Raw genomic sequence first — 12,799 nt, 5'->3', positions numbered from 1 at the left:
TATATATTCAATGTAATCAAGGCCCATTGGCCAGCTTTTGTTGTTGTTTTCCCTTGCCTGCTATTGCCATTCAAAATTGTGTGCCTCATAGCTTTCCCTTACCTCACAGGGCTACCTCATTGTGTTCACTTGATTCTCAACCACACAATGAAAGAGCCCTTGGGAAGAGATTGAAAGTTAAGAAATGGCAGCTGGGAGAACAGTTAAGAACACTCTCTCTGCTGCTCCTCCAACTCTCCAAACTGCTTTTCTTTTTTCATAAAAGTGTCGTGGTGGTGGTGAGAAATAATAAGAGGCATAATTGGGTTGCAAGTGCAGTAAGTACAAAGCTCCAGTCCTCCCCTTAAGTGGTAATATTACTCATGAAATCTTGGAAACTGTTATTCAGTGAAAATATTCCCAAAACAGTATTGACCTTATGTGCCATCATATCACACTGTTGAGGCACGGACAGTCTGTTATCCACCAGAGCTGCAGATCCTCAGACCTGGGACCATTTGTGGTCATCTTGCTTCTCTATCTGATCCTTGGGACTTTCTGCAGGCCATGCCCTCAATGGCCCTCTTTTATGCCCCCCTTAAGTGTTTTGCCTGGCTGGAATATGCCCTTGAACACTGATCATGCCTCTTGCTTGCCTGGATAGGGGATAGAGAGGGGTGTGTTTGGATAGAAACTAGCCTCCTCTTCAAAGATAAGTTTTACATTACAGTAATTGTTTCATCCACTTTTTCCTCTGATCCCACCCACCACTGGTGCATATCCCCATCCTTGGACTGAAAAAAATTATCCACCCCACACTAAATGCCCACTATGGGTACAATCTACCAGGAGTGCTCTTACATAGGCAGCCCCTTCCTTTCAGTATAACTTGTATGGGAGCATCTTCAGGACTGTGGCCAGTTAATCTCTAAGACACTAATGGCAATCTGATGCTGGTGGTTCTTCTTTCCCCTGCACATCTTGCTCAACCTCATACTGTATACAATGGTACCTCAGGTAACAGATGCTTCAGGTTACAGACACTTCAGGTTACAGACTCTGCTAACCCAGAAATAGTACCTTGGGTTAAGAACTTTGCTTCAGGATGAGAACAGAAATTGTGCGGCGGCCGCATGGCAGCAGCAGTGAGAGGCCCCATTAGCTAAAGTGGTACCTCAGGATAGGAACAGTTTCAGGTTAAGAATGGACCTCCAGAATGAATTAAGTTCTTAACCCGAGATACCACTGTACACTTATAATTAGGACCGATCTGCAATTTCCAGCTTTCAAAGTGATGCCATATCAGTCATGGATGGTGGTGATGTTGGAGCAGTAGCTCCTTGGATGAGCCACAACATTAAACCAGGTTCTCTTTATTCAGTATGCCACTCTAATATTAAGGACAGCACAAAGCCATCATCAAATACAGGGGCTCATAGTCAGAAATATAACATAGGTAGTCTTTATTAAGTACTGAATGTCCCTCTTTAAATGTAAAAGCTATGCAGTAATGTTATGAGAGCAATTAGTTTTCTTAACCACTTTCCAGAACGGAACTGCAGACAGAATGTAAATAACTCTTAATCCTTTTATCCGCTCCTGGACTGCACTTGAGTTTGGAAAGCACAGGAAAAATGCCCCTATGTGGTGCCCGGAACATAAACACACATACATAAATAGCATGTCCATCGTTTCCTACTTATTAATGCTTGCCATAAGCACATCCACTTATGAAACACTGCCAAAAATGTAGTATAATTTTGCCCGTCATTAAGAGTGATGGTCCTCTCATGTCATCATAAGGCTTGAATCTATTTTTGTGAGTTCCAGGTTTAATCAGATCTCAGCCAAAACTCAAGATATTTAAACATATTTAAAACAACAACATTTTGTTGTTTATTTTTGTATTTCTTGTTATATTGAATGTATGTTTCATGACTTTATACAGAAGTGAATTTAAAAAAAACAATAAATTAAAGAACAGTTATATATATATAACTTTCAGATGGTCGCCTGACCTAGGTGCTAACCCAACCCAGACTTGCTGCTGCATCATATGCCTTCAGACCATACAAAGAAAATTAGAATTAGCTATTGAGTTCTCACAGGGGATATCTATCCCCCATTAGCCTATCCATTATAAGGAAATCATATCCTCCAAGTACAGTTGTCATTGATTCTTATACACTACATTTTGAAAATGAACAAACGTAACTGCTTTTTAAGTTTCTCAGAAAATGTTCCTTGTTGAGGGATGTGTGAACAACAGTTTTGTGCACTGCATTAATGTCAGCTGCACCTCGTGCTCAGTGACCATAATATATAATTTCCTTTGCCATACTTATGCTTCCTATTTTTTGTGTATGTTTTGAGTACTGGAGAGCTTTTGAACTGTCCAGAGTATTCTTATGGGTAAAGAGCAAGCTAACACCCACCTCCTGCTTGTATTGCCTCAGTTCTAGAAACCTGGTGAAACTCATTCAGGAAGGGACCTTTGAGGCAGTGGGTAAGGTGGGGTGGGGAGACTTGAAAAAGCACAAGAGTAGCAAGGCTACTGCCCCCAAATCTGGTACTCCTTCAACAAGACACAGGCAAAGAGTTATTCACATACTCTGTGGCAAATCTTTTGGGAAACTGCAGCTCATTTTAATATTTATAGACACATGATTAGCACAACATGAATTCACTGCAGAGTAGTAAATGCCAGGCCATGATGGATGGATGGATGGATGGATGGATGGATGGATCTGAATCTCTTCTGTGATCCCATATGACCTATGAACCTTTGGCTGCTTCCTATTTTTGACAATTCATTCCCAACTATCATTTAGCTGGGAATTTAGAAAGTTCCTCTTCAGATGTTGTATGCATATGTTGGACTATGATCTGGGAGGCCAGGGTTGGAATCCCCACTCAACCAGGACCTTGAGCCAGTCACTGTTTCTCAGCCTAACCTACCTCAAAGGGTTGTTGTGAGGATAAAATGGGGAAGGGAGAACCATGTACACCATCTTGAGCTCCTTGGAAGAAAAAGGTGGTATATACATGAAATTAATTAATGTACATAACCCGGAAGCTGTACGCTGGCTCCCTCGGCCAATAAAGCGAGATGAGCGCCACAACCCCAGAGTCGGCCACAACTGGACCTAATGGTCAGGGGTCCCTTTACCTTTACCACCTTTAATTAAGTAATTAATTAATATTCTCAGTCACGATAAATTTCTCAAAATTATATGCTAAGCTTATAAGATAATCATATTTTGAAAACAGTAGGTGGGCATTTGTCTTCTGGTTTGTGAGTCTGTTTTCTGATATATGGCTATTACCCAACCAACAGCCACAGTGGTTAAAGCAGGATTTAATTTTTAAAAGGTCAAATTTCAGCATATAAATTAAGCTTGTAGGCAACATTAAAGTGCTTCAGGGACCGATTTTGCTCATCCTTGTAATAGAGAATTAACATTTAAAGGGTCACAAACAACAGTAGTGACATATAAAGATCTCTATTTAAACAGGCTGGATGTATTTACTGCATCATAAATCTATTAATTCCAGACACAAAAACCAACTTTTTAAAGGTGTTGAACTGTTCACATTAGAATAACACTGACTGTACAATGGCAAAATGTTTGTTTAGTAGATTTTCTAATTGTAAGTTTATCTACAGGAATTAATTCAAGCATGCAGATTGATTTGTTCCAACCACAGAAATATAACCAGCACCGCCTAAAAATCCTTATGGGTTTGATGTACTAAACCAGAGCTATCCAAACTGTTTGTCATGATATGTTAGTGTGTCAGCAGCTGTGTATAGGTGTGTTGCATGAATGTTCCCCACACTCCTTCTAGGGCTGGGAAGGGGTTAGTTTAAGCTTCTGGTTTGCTAGTAAAACTGAATTACTATGTCACAAAAGGATGCATGTCTAAGAAGTGTGTCACCAACATGAAAAGTTTGGGAAGCTCTGTGCTAAACCTTCATTGGTAGCAAAATATGAGATCTTCACCACCTTTGATGGCCTAAAGCTGCAATCCTATCCACACTTCTTGCCCCGTGCTTTCTAGACAAAGGTCCAAGAGGTTATTCTTTTCCCCACAGCTTTCCCTGGGGAAATTTGCAGTTTACCACTGAAGAAGAAGAAGAAGAAGAATTTGGATTTGATATCCCGCCTTTCACCCCCCTTCAGGAGTCTCAAAGCGGCTAACATTCTCCTTTCCCTTCCTCCCCCACAACAAACACTCTGTGAGGTGAGTGGGGCTGAGAGACTTCACAGAAGTGTGACTGGCCCAAGGTCACCCAGTGGGGCTGAGAGACTTCACAGAAGTGTGACTGGCCCAAGGTCATCCAGCAGCTGCATGTGGAGGAGCGGAGACGCGAACCCGGTTCCCCAGATTAGGAGACTACCGCTCTTAACCACTACACCACACTGGCTCACCACACTGAATTGGAGCAAATGTCAATCCGCAGAAAACCTGATTTGACGTTTGTTGTGATTTAGTGGTAAACAGCCAGTTTTCATGGGGAAGGTGGGAGTGGAAACAAAAAAGCTTTTGGACTCATGCCTAAAAAGTAGGAGAAAAGTATGGATGAGCACTTGTAATGTGCATTTTGGGACCTGCTTGGTAAGACTTGAAAAAATCCCTGCTATCTTCTCCACAACTATAAATTTGTCTCTGATTGTGACAGAAAAGGGGCTCACCTTATTTTGCAAAAAGATGGCCCCTTTGGTATGTTAAGCCTGGTTAGGCAAGAAAATGAAGGCGGATGAGGGAATCTCTAGTTCTGTTCATACCTTCTCTGAATACATGAAGGAAAGGATCACACCTGCTCGTCCTGCGCCCAGCCTCCACAGGGGTACAATAATACCTTCCTGGGTTTCTGTAACCATGGTTGTGAGAAAGAGGGCAGGGTTGAGACTAACAGACTGTGAGGGGAAAACAGACTTTGTGGTTTCTCACTAAGCCCCCAAGCTCTGTCCCTTCCCCTACCTCATACATGAGGTAGCTATGAGAAACTAGCTCCCAACCATGTACACATCTGAAGCCATCGTTGCAAATACTGTACAAAATACCCCTCTAAGTAAAGAACCCATGGGAACTCTGTGTGTTTTATTTACCTTTTAAAAGCAATGCTAGTGATGTGTGAATGAGGAGGCATAACAGGTGGTGGAAAGACTGAGTGGATTCAGCTTCCAGGCTAAACCAACCAACATGAGTGTAGCTGGGGCAGGGGGGGGTAGCTGCCCCCCAATCAATAAAATTCAGTACAAATATGAAGTTCTGCCTCCCCTAGCAAAAATCCTGGCTACGCCCATGCCAACCAACTTTATTTTTTTAAACACAATGATTTCTTGAGGTGTTCAAGAGTTTGTTTTGCCCTGAGGGAATTTAAAGTAAAAAAAACAAACCATGCTTTCTAGTATAGCAACTCCATTTTAACTGGAGTAAGGACCATCTAAATCCCCCATAAATGGATGACAGTCATTTTCTGAAAGTTGCTTGGGTAGAGACTATATTACAAGCTAGCTAATCCAAATTTTAATTGGTTTCATGCAAAGTATAATTTGCCCTTTTGTCTCATGATTTTTGCATTATCTCCTATGACAAAGAGCTCTGCTTTCTGTATCATTAGCATGCATGCACACATGAGTTGCTTAATAACCCACAGAGACTTTCTCTTCCAACCGCCCCTCCTCTGTTTTTTAATGGATTGAGTTACTTTCAATACAGCTTTGTGCTTCAACACCACCAGAGGGATTTTCTAAGGTACAGTCACAATAGATTTATGCATCTCCTCCATTGACCTCATATGTAAACTGAAAATATGCAAGGCCATGAACGAAACTATCATGATTTCCTTGTGAGGAAAGGCTGCATCATTTGAACTTTTTAGATTTTAAGAAAAGCTACATGATAGAGGTTTAGGAAATTACAGAGGACATGAAGAATAGTACTGGAACCTGGAGCCATCCCACAAAGTTGTATGGAAGTAGATCTGGGAAAGACAGAGAAGTACTCCTTCACACACCACACATTTAAAGCATGTGAGGGAACTGTGGTTTCTCTCTTACAGAGCTACATTTCTTAGCACCCTTAACAAACTACAGGACCCAGGATTCTCTGCGGGAAGGCATGTGCTTTAAACGTACGATGTGGATCCGTCCAATGAGTTTATAGAACTTGCTGCTGGAATCTGTTTAGATTAATTTAGAGAACTGTAAAGGGGGATTAGAGACGTTTGTGATGGATAAGGCCCCAGAACCAGAAGCAGCATGCCTCTGAATAGCATTTGCCCCAGGGAACAATAAGGGGAAAGGGCCGTGGCTTTCTTGCTGTGTTTGTGGATCTTCCTATAGGCAACAGTTGAGCAATGTGGTACACTGGGTGTTGGGACATGATGAGCCATTGATCTAGTCCAGCAGAGCTCCTTTTAGGTTCTTCTTATTCACTCACTTATTTCTGCATGTGGTTGCGAGGACCAGGGATAACAGATGCATTCATTCACTACAACCAATTTTATGTGTGTAGCACTATCCACCACATCTTTATGGGTATACACACACACACACACACTCTCACATACATTTATATATTTGCAAGAACATTTCCAATGCAATAGTATGTATCTAATCCTATTTGTAACAGGAGAGAAAAAAGCAATGTCCTCCCCTCACCTCTCCCCGTCCACAACCATACATTATTTGGATATTGTACTGTTAGCTTTAAATAAGGGACTTGCAAAGACAAAGGCCCAAAAATGTATTTAGAGGATACACTCACTGCTCATCTGGGTAAGTCCTCACTCTTTCACCCATTTAACAACCACTGGGCTGCTGATTCTGCATTCTCTCAGCATGAGCTCCCGGCCTCTGAATACTGAAAGGTAGAAGTGAAAAGCAGATGTGGAGTCTGGGAATCCGGCCAGAGAATTAAAATCTGAGATACACTTTTTCTAGAGCTGCCACTTTTAGCATAGACCCCTTTTTGTCTACAAATAGTCACTGGCAGAACGGGGCATGTTCCAACCAAGAAAAAGGCAAAATTGCCAGCAATTGCTATGTTCCACTTGCTCTGGAGAGCCACATACCTTTCAGCATGGAAAAGACTTACAGGTGCAGAACTTCTTAACGTTTTATTATTTTATGGCCTGAAAAGGAGAATGAAAAATAAACAAACCACCTCTTACCATCAGCGCTGAACTATCTATATATCCCTTGAGTCTAAATCCTATAAACATTATTCCAACAGTTTTTTTTAAAAAAAAGTTTCAGAAGAGCAGATTCTCAACTCTTTCCCTACTAGCTGTTTTCCCACTCAAAATCACTCACACACACACACACACACACACACACACACACACAGGGCTCAGCTCTGGTGGCCAGGGCTGAGCTGGTGTGCAGGCTCTGTGAACCCTCCGTACCCCATAAGCACATACCTGGCCTGGCGCGGTAGATTTTCTGACCCCGGGTGCCATAAAAGGTTGCAATGCCATTGCTTGCAAAGCCTCTTCTCCCCATTAGGCTGGGGTGGAAGGAAGATCTCCTTAAGGAGCAGCCCTTTCCGAATCTCCCTTCCCACCAGCAGCAAAGCTGGACAGTATAATACCTTCCCTTGCTATCTTAGCAGGAGGGGAGGGGTTCTGCAGAGCTTTGCCTCTGGTGTCTCTCTGCCCCTAGGGGCAGGGGAGGCCAATGGCGGACCACTCTGCCGCTGCTGAAACCTCCCATACCTGTGTTGCTTCAGTGGCAGCAACAAGGTGGGCAGCCACGTCTGGGGGCACCACCTCTTGTGTTTCTGCCATCTGGGGTGGCTGCTTCACCCCACCTCATGGGTGGGCCAGCCCTGCTTGGAAGAGTAGTTTTGTGGAGGTGAAAGGAGTTCTAACCCTTTAACAGAATCACTGTTCCTAGAGTTTCGTGGCTGAGACAAGTGTTACATGGTTTTTAAAATGAATAGCATGAGCAGGCTGTTGTGTTCACTGGCTAATCTTTTCCTCTCTGGAAAACACAGGGGGCTGGATGGTTCCAGGTCAGGGATAAGGTACTTATGGTCCTGCAAATAATATTGCACTCCTACTCCCATCAGGCCTACTCAGCATGGCCAATTATCATGTGTGGTGAGAGTTGTATTCCAAGCAACATCCAGAGAACATCAGATTCCCTCTCTCTGTTTGAGGTAGAGATCCAGGGACTGTTTGTTTCCTGGACCACATGGTTGGGGGGGGGGGGAGTAGGGCTGCAACCTACCTACAAAATTATTGTAATTGACCACACAAATTTTAATTGATAATTAAATTTGCTGCCCAATTACCGATGGTTTTTTCAGTCAATCAAAAATACTAATAAATTAATCAAGCACGTTACTTTCACTTACTCCTCCATTATATGAAGATAGGATATGACACTGTAAGTGGCAGTTCAGGCCTGCAATTATGTTCTTACTTTGGGGAAGGGGGGGCAACTTTTTTTTTAATAGCTGTGATGCATCACCTTGCTTTTTAAAACAAACATGCAAAAAACGAAATGAAAGTATGTGAAATGCACATTTTTAATAGTTTATAACGAGCATCCCTTATTTCTGACATTTTTGGCTCTTTGTGGGTTGTTGTTTTTTTAAATACTGTTTATCTAGAAATCCCAGGTTCATCCCTTTGCCCTGGAATGCATGTTGTATGGTGAAAAGCACATTCATGAGATGCCAAAATCGAACAGCCAGCCTATTGACAGCAAGTGTAACAAGAGGGCCCCAGATATGCGTTTTGCTGCCATAGGTCTAACAGCCAGGTAAGCTTAGGGAGACCACCTGTTCCCTCTTTCAAGTGTTACGTGAAGGGGGAATGATACAATGATAAGCTTATGCTTCTCCTGAAGTGCTTGTTCTTGGACCACACCATAGGCACGCTTGGATCCTGCTCGTTGGCTAAACAAATATGCAGTATGTTCCAAGTTTGGGATGGCAACCACTCAAGCAGACAAGGCTGTATAAGCTTGTGCCTGACTACAGATGAATAAGAATGGCACTGCTGGATCAGACGAACTATCCATCTATTCAGTCTGTTCCAAGATCAGCCAGACAGATAAGCTCTGAGCACACACAAGCAGGGCACAAAGATGATAGCCTTCCCTATTGTTTATTGTCAGCACCTGCTACTCAGAAATATGCCGTCTCTGCACACCGAGGTTCCATTTAGCTGCCATGATTAACATACCATTGAGAGACACCATTCCTAGTGCTTTTGTCTAATCTCTTTATTAAAAAATAAAGTAAGCTGGGAGGCTGGCCCATTTGAGCACATGGGACACTGCCCAACCAACCTCAGCCAACCCCGACTTGCCTGCCTTCTTACATATAACCAGTGCAGAGGGTGGCACTCAGTGTTGCCTTTGTAGAGCTCAGCAAGGAAGTGGATGGGGACAAAACTAGAATGAGTTGGCACTGCCTGTCATTGGCTCTGGCTGCAGCTACCGTTGGTTTTCCCACCTTCTGCCTACTAGTCACAATGCACACCAGCCACCATGAGCCATAATCACATTTTGAGGTAGTAAATTCCAGACATTAAAGTTCCAGTACTGCAAGAGAGAAATCCCATTCCCTGCACTTCCCCTTTCATCATTCATAATTTTACAAACTTCAACACAAAGTCCCTTGCGTAATCTTTTGGGATTAGGAACTATGGACTTTTCAGACTCCCATCATTCCTATGACTATTGTCCTTGATGGCTGGGGCTGATGGGAGCTGGAATCCAACAATATCTGCAGTGCCAGAGGTTCATAATCCCTGTAAAACTAAAAAGGCCAGAACATTTAATTCGCCCGATAGAGAATGCACTCAGGAAGTTCTTGCTACTTCCTGAGCAGCCAAATCATCCTCAAATGTTTCAGGGCAAGAAATAGGAAAGAAGAGGCAGCCTTTATACATGTATCTCTTATGTCATACCACTAATTATCAGTTTGGATACGCAGAACCATTCTCTCCCTCAAATGAAATGACATAGGAAACCACAGCAGCCTTCAGGGAACATGGGAACTATATATGTACACAAACAAGGCTTGAGGTTGCATACCAGGACACTGTGTGTTGTAACATACTATGCTCTTATGTAATAACATTGTGTTTTGATTTTTCCAAAATGGATAAGAGGATTGCTCCAGATAATTGAAAGAGGCAGGGTTTCAAACTAAGTGTCCTTTTAACTACTGATAGTCCCTTTATTGCTTTTGCCATTCATGCATACCAGTTTTCTTTAGAATAGGTGATCCAGCTAAAAGATAAACATGTTTATTTCAGCCTCTCACCACTGTGTTATTTCCAGGCATTGTGTAAACCAGTATATATACTCATGTCTTTTCAAACTGGTATGAAGAGAGAGAACATGAATTAGGAAGATTAACAGAGAAGGAAATTAATATTGAATGTTGTGTAGGAAAATGCAAGAGTGCCATCTTGTGTTCAGCAGTAATGACAATGATTGTAGTAGTCTAAATCTTCAATATGTATTTTAGGCAGATGGAATCTTCACCTATTTTATGACTGCTGATCTTTGTAGACAAGGCTCCCCTTGCTAGTAGTTTGATAAATGCATTTGAACATAATTTCTAAAGAATATATATTCCTAGACCCATAAGACTGGAACCTGTCTGAGTCCCTTGATTTTTTTATTTTTTATTTTTTGCTTTTATATGCTCTTACATGTTTTTCTACTGCTGTTTTATTGGTTTACGTTGTAATTGTTTTGTTTTTCTATTATTTACCACTTGGAGGTGTTTTAAATATTAAGCAGTTTATTAATGGTTCTAAATAAATAACGTTCACAAGGTTAATTTAATAAAGCCAGAATTACTTGATCTTGGTAGATGTCTCAGAAATACCTCAGAACTCTTGCCCTCCGCGCCCCCTAAACATGCTCTGGGAAATTGGAGGAACACTCAGAGCAAGTTTAGGGGGTGCAAGGGGTGAGGAGTCCAGTTTTGTGAGCAGACCTCATTACCCACCTAATGCTACACTGAATTCTACCCATGGCCTCTTGAATGTCAATTAATAGTTTTAGCCTCCTCAATCTAAACACTTTCATTGGGTTACAATTACAAGACCAACCCCCCCCCCAATTCAAGTTTTGTTGTGATAAAGCTCACAGAAATTGTGTGAAATCTCCTCAAACCTGCCTGTGTTGTGGTCTGCGAGCACCCTGAGAAAAACTGAGTTGCTTTCAGTAATGGTATAAATGGGCCAGAATTTTTTTTTGGGGGGGGGGCAGGAGTGCCAATTGACATGGGCCTATGACTTTGAGGGGGCCTACTCCAAGACTCCCTGGTATACCCTCCAACATTTCTCCAATGGATATAGGGACATCCTGTTCCATAATGATAATTTTATTATTTATACCCCACACATCTTACTGGGTTGCCCCAACCACTCTGGGCAGCTTCCAACATATATAAAAACACAATAAAACATTAAACATTAAAACAAAAACTTCCCTATACAGGATTGCCTTCAGACGGCTCAGGGGTTGCATAACTCCATACCCTCCAACGTTCTCATATGAAAATAGGGACATCCTAAGGAAAAGTGGGACATTCTGGGATCAAATTAGAAACTGGGACAGCTTCTCTAAATCAGGGACACCCCTGGAAAATAGGGACACTTGGAGGGTCTGCCCTAGTAGATGCAAAGAGGGAACACTGGTAAAGATTATTGAAATGGGGCCTACATCTCCCATCTGGCCTGGGCCTATTACAAGGTTTGCACGGTCTTGAGTATAAAGAACCTACTTACCTGTTCTGAGTAGTCCAGTAGTCAACATGAATGGCATTTACAGATATGCCAAATAAGAGTCCATAACAATTTATTTGCACATGTATCCATTTGACAAAAAGCTGAAGCACAGATAGGATTTTGCAGTCACAAATCCTAAAGAATGGAGTATGATGTGTCTATGTACTCAGTCTAATTCTTACCCACCCATATCTTGTTCCATGTCTCCCAAAACCTCCACTCACTTATCCTGCCTCCTTTATCTCCTCACAGTATCTACAAAAGCCATTTTAAAACTATCTGGCTGTGAGATACTTCCTACATTCCTCAGCTTCTTTACAAATGAAGCCTCTCCAACAATATTTATGTATTTAATAAAATGTATATACCGCTTGGCTGCAAGAACCTCTAAGTGGTTTATTAAAATGGCCTGTTTTAGGAGCCTGTGTAACCAAATGGTGGAAACTACCACACTTTCTCGTTTCACTGATCAGTGCGAAGAGTCAAAATACTCCTGCCATAATCCTCTGTTTCACCCACCCCGAAATAATAACAGCTAAAAAATGCTGTATTTTTATTACATAACCACATCTACAATTCAGGTGGAAATCAAACAGCTAAAACATATCACCACACTTGCTATCCCAAGAGAAGTTTCACATGGATTTCAGCCTGTTATACAGATGTCACAGAACATTTAGCCACAAAATGGTGGCAGCTCTTGGTATTAAAATCCACTCCTTCTCCATCCTGCAAACAGCTCTGGAAATAAGTTGCATACACTGAACAGAGCTGTCCAGTTTCTCCGGACAAACCTAGCTTATTTACCAAAAAGTGCGAATGTGGTCAATGCCTTTGAAGACATTTTCCAGAGCAACTTAGTCGTCGGTGGTAAAAATGAGTGAAATTGGCAACAACAGGAAACAAAATCCTTAAGAGGAGAGAGTCTCCCAAAGCTACCCATTTATTTTAGAAGGCACTGTGGAAAAAAAACACTGCACTTTGTGGGCTTTGACTTCTAAAATACTTCAGAAATCAGAGTCTATGGCCCTGGCTTGGTTCCAGGTT

General features: G+C 41.9%; 1 protein-coding gene across 2 annotated transcripts in view; it reads right to left on the bottom strand.

Annotated features, from left to right (window-relative positions):
• Positions 1 to 12,799, bottom strand: part of TOB1 (transducer of ERBB2, 1) — a 122,218-nt gene that overhangs the window by 108,853 nt on the left and 566 nt on the right. Inside the window, exons 1-2 of one of the 2 annotated variants that reach the window (XM_083728063.1) lie at positions 11,753 to 12,252; positions 6,757 to 6,852 (exon numbers count right to left, since the gene is read on the bottom strand). The gene's annotated coding sequence lies outside the window, so the exon portion shown is untranslated. Of the gene's footprint in view, positions 1 to 6,756; positions 6,853 to 11,752; positions 12,253 to 12,799 lie in introns of those variants that run through there. The other variant, XM_083728062.1, reaches the window with a different exon arrangement.

The sequence above is a fragment of the Podarcis gaigeae genome (genome assembly GCF_964106915.1).
Source record: "Podarcis gaigeae genome assembly, chromosome: 2".
NCBI classification, from domain to species: domain Eukaryota; kingdom Metazoa; phylum Chordata; class Lepidosauria; order Squamata; family Lacertidae; genus Podarcis; species Podarcis gaigeae.
The sequence above is the reverse complement of the archived record's forward strand: the minus strand, read 5'-3'. Positions and strand labels throughout refer to the sequence as shown.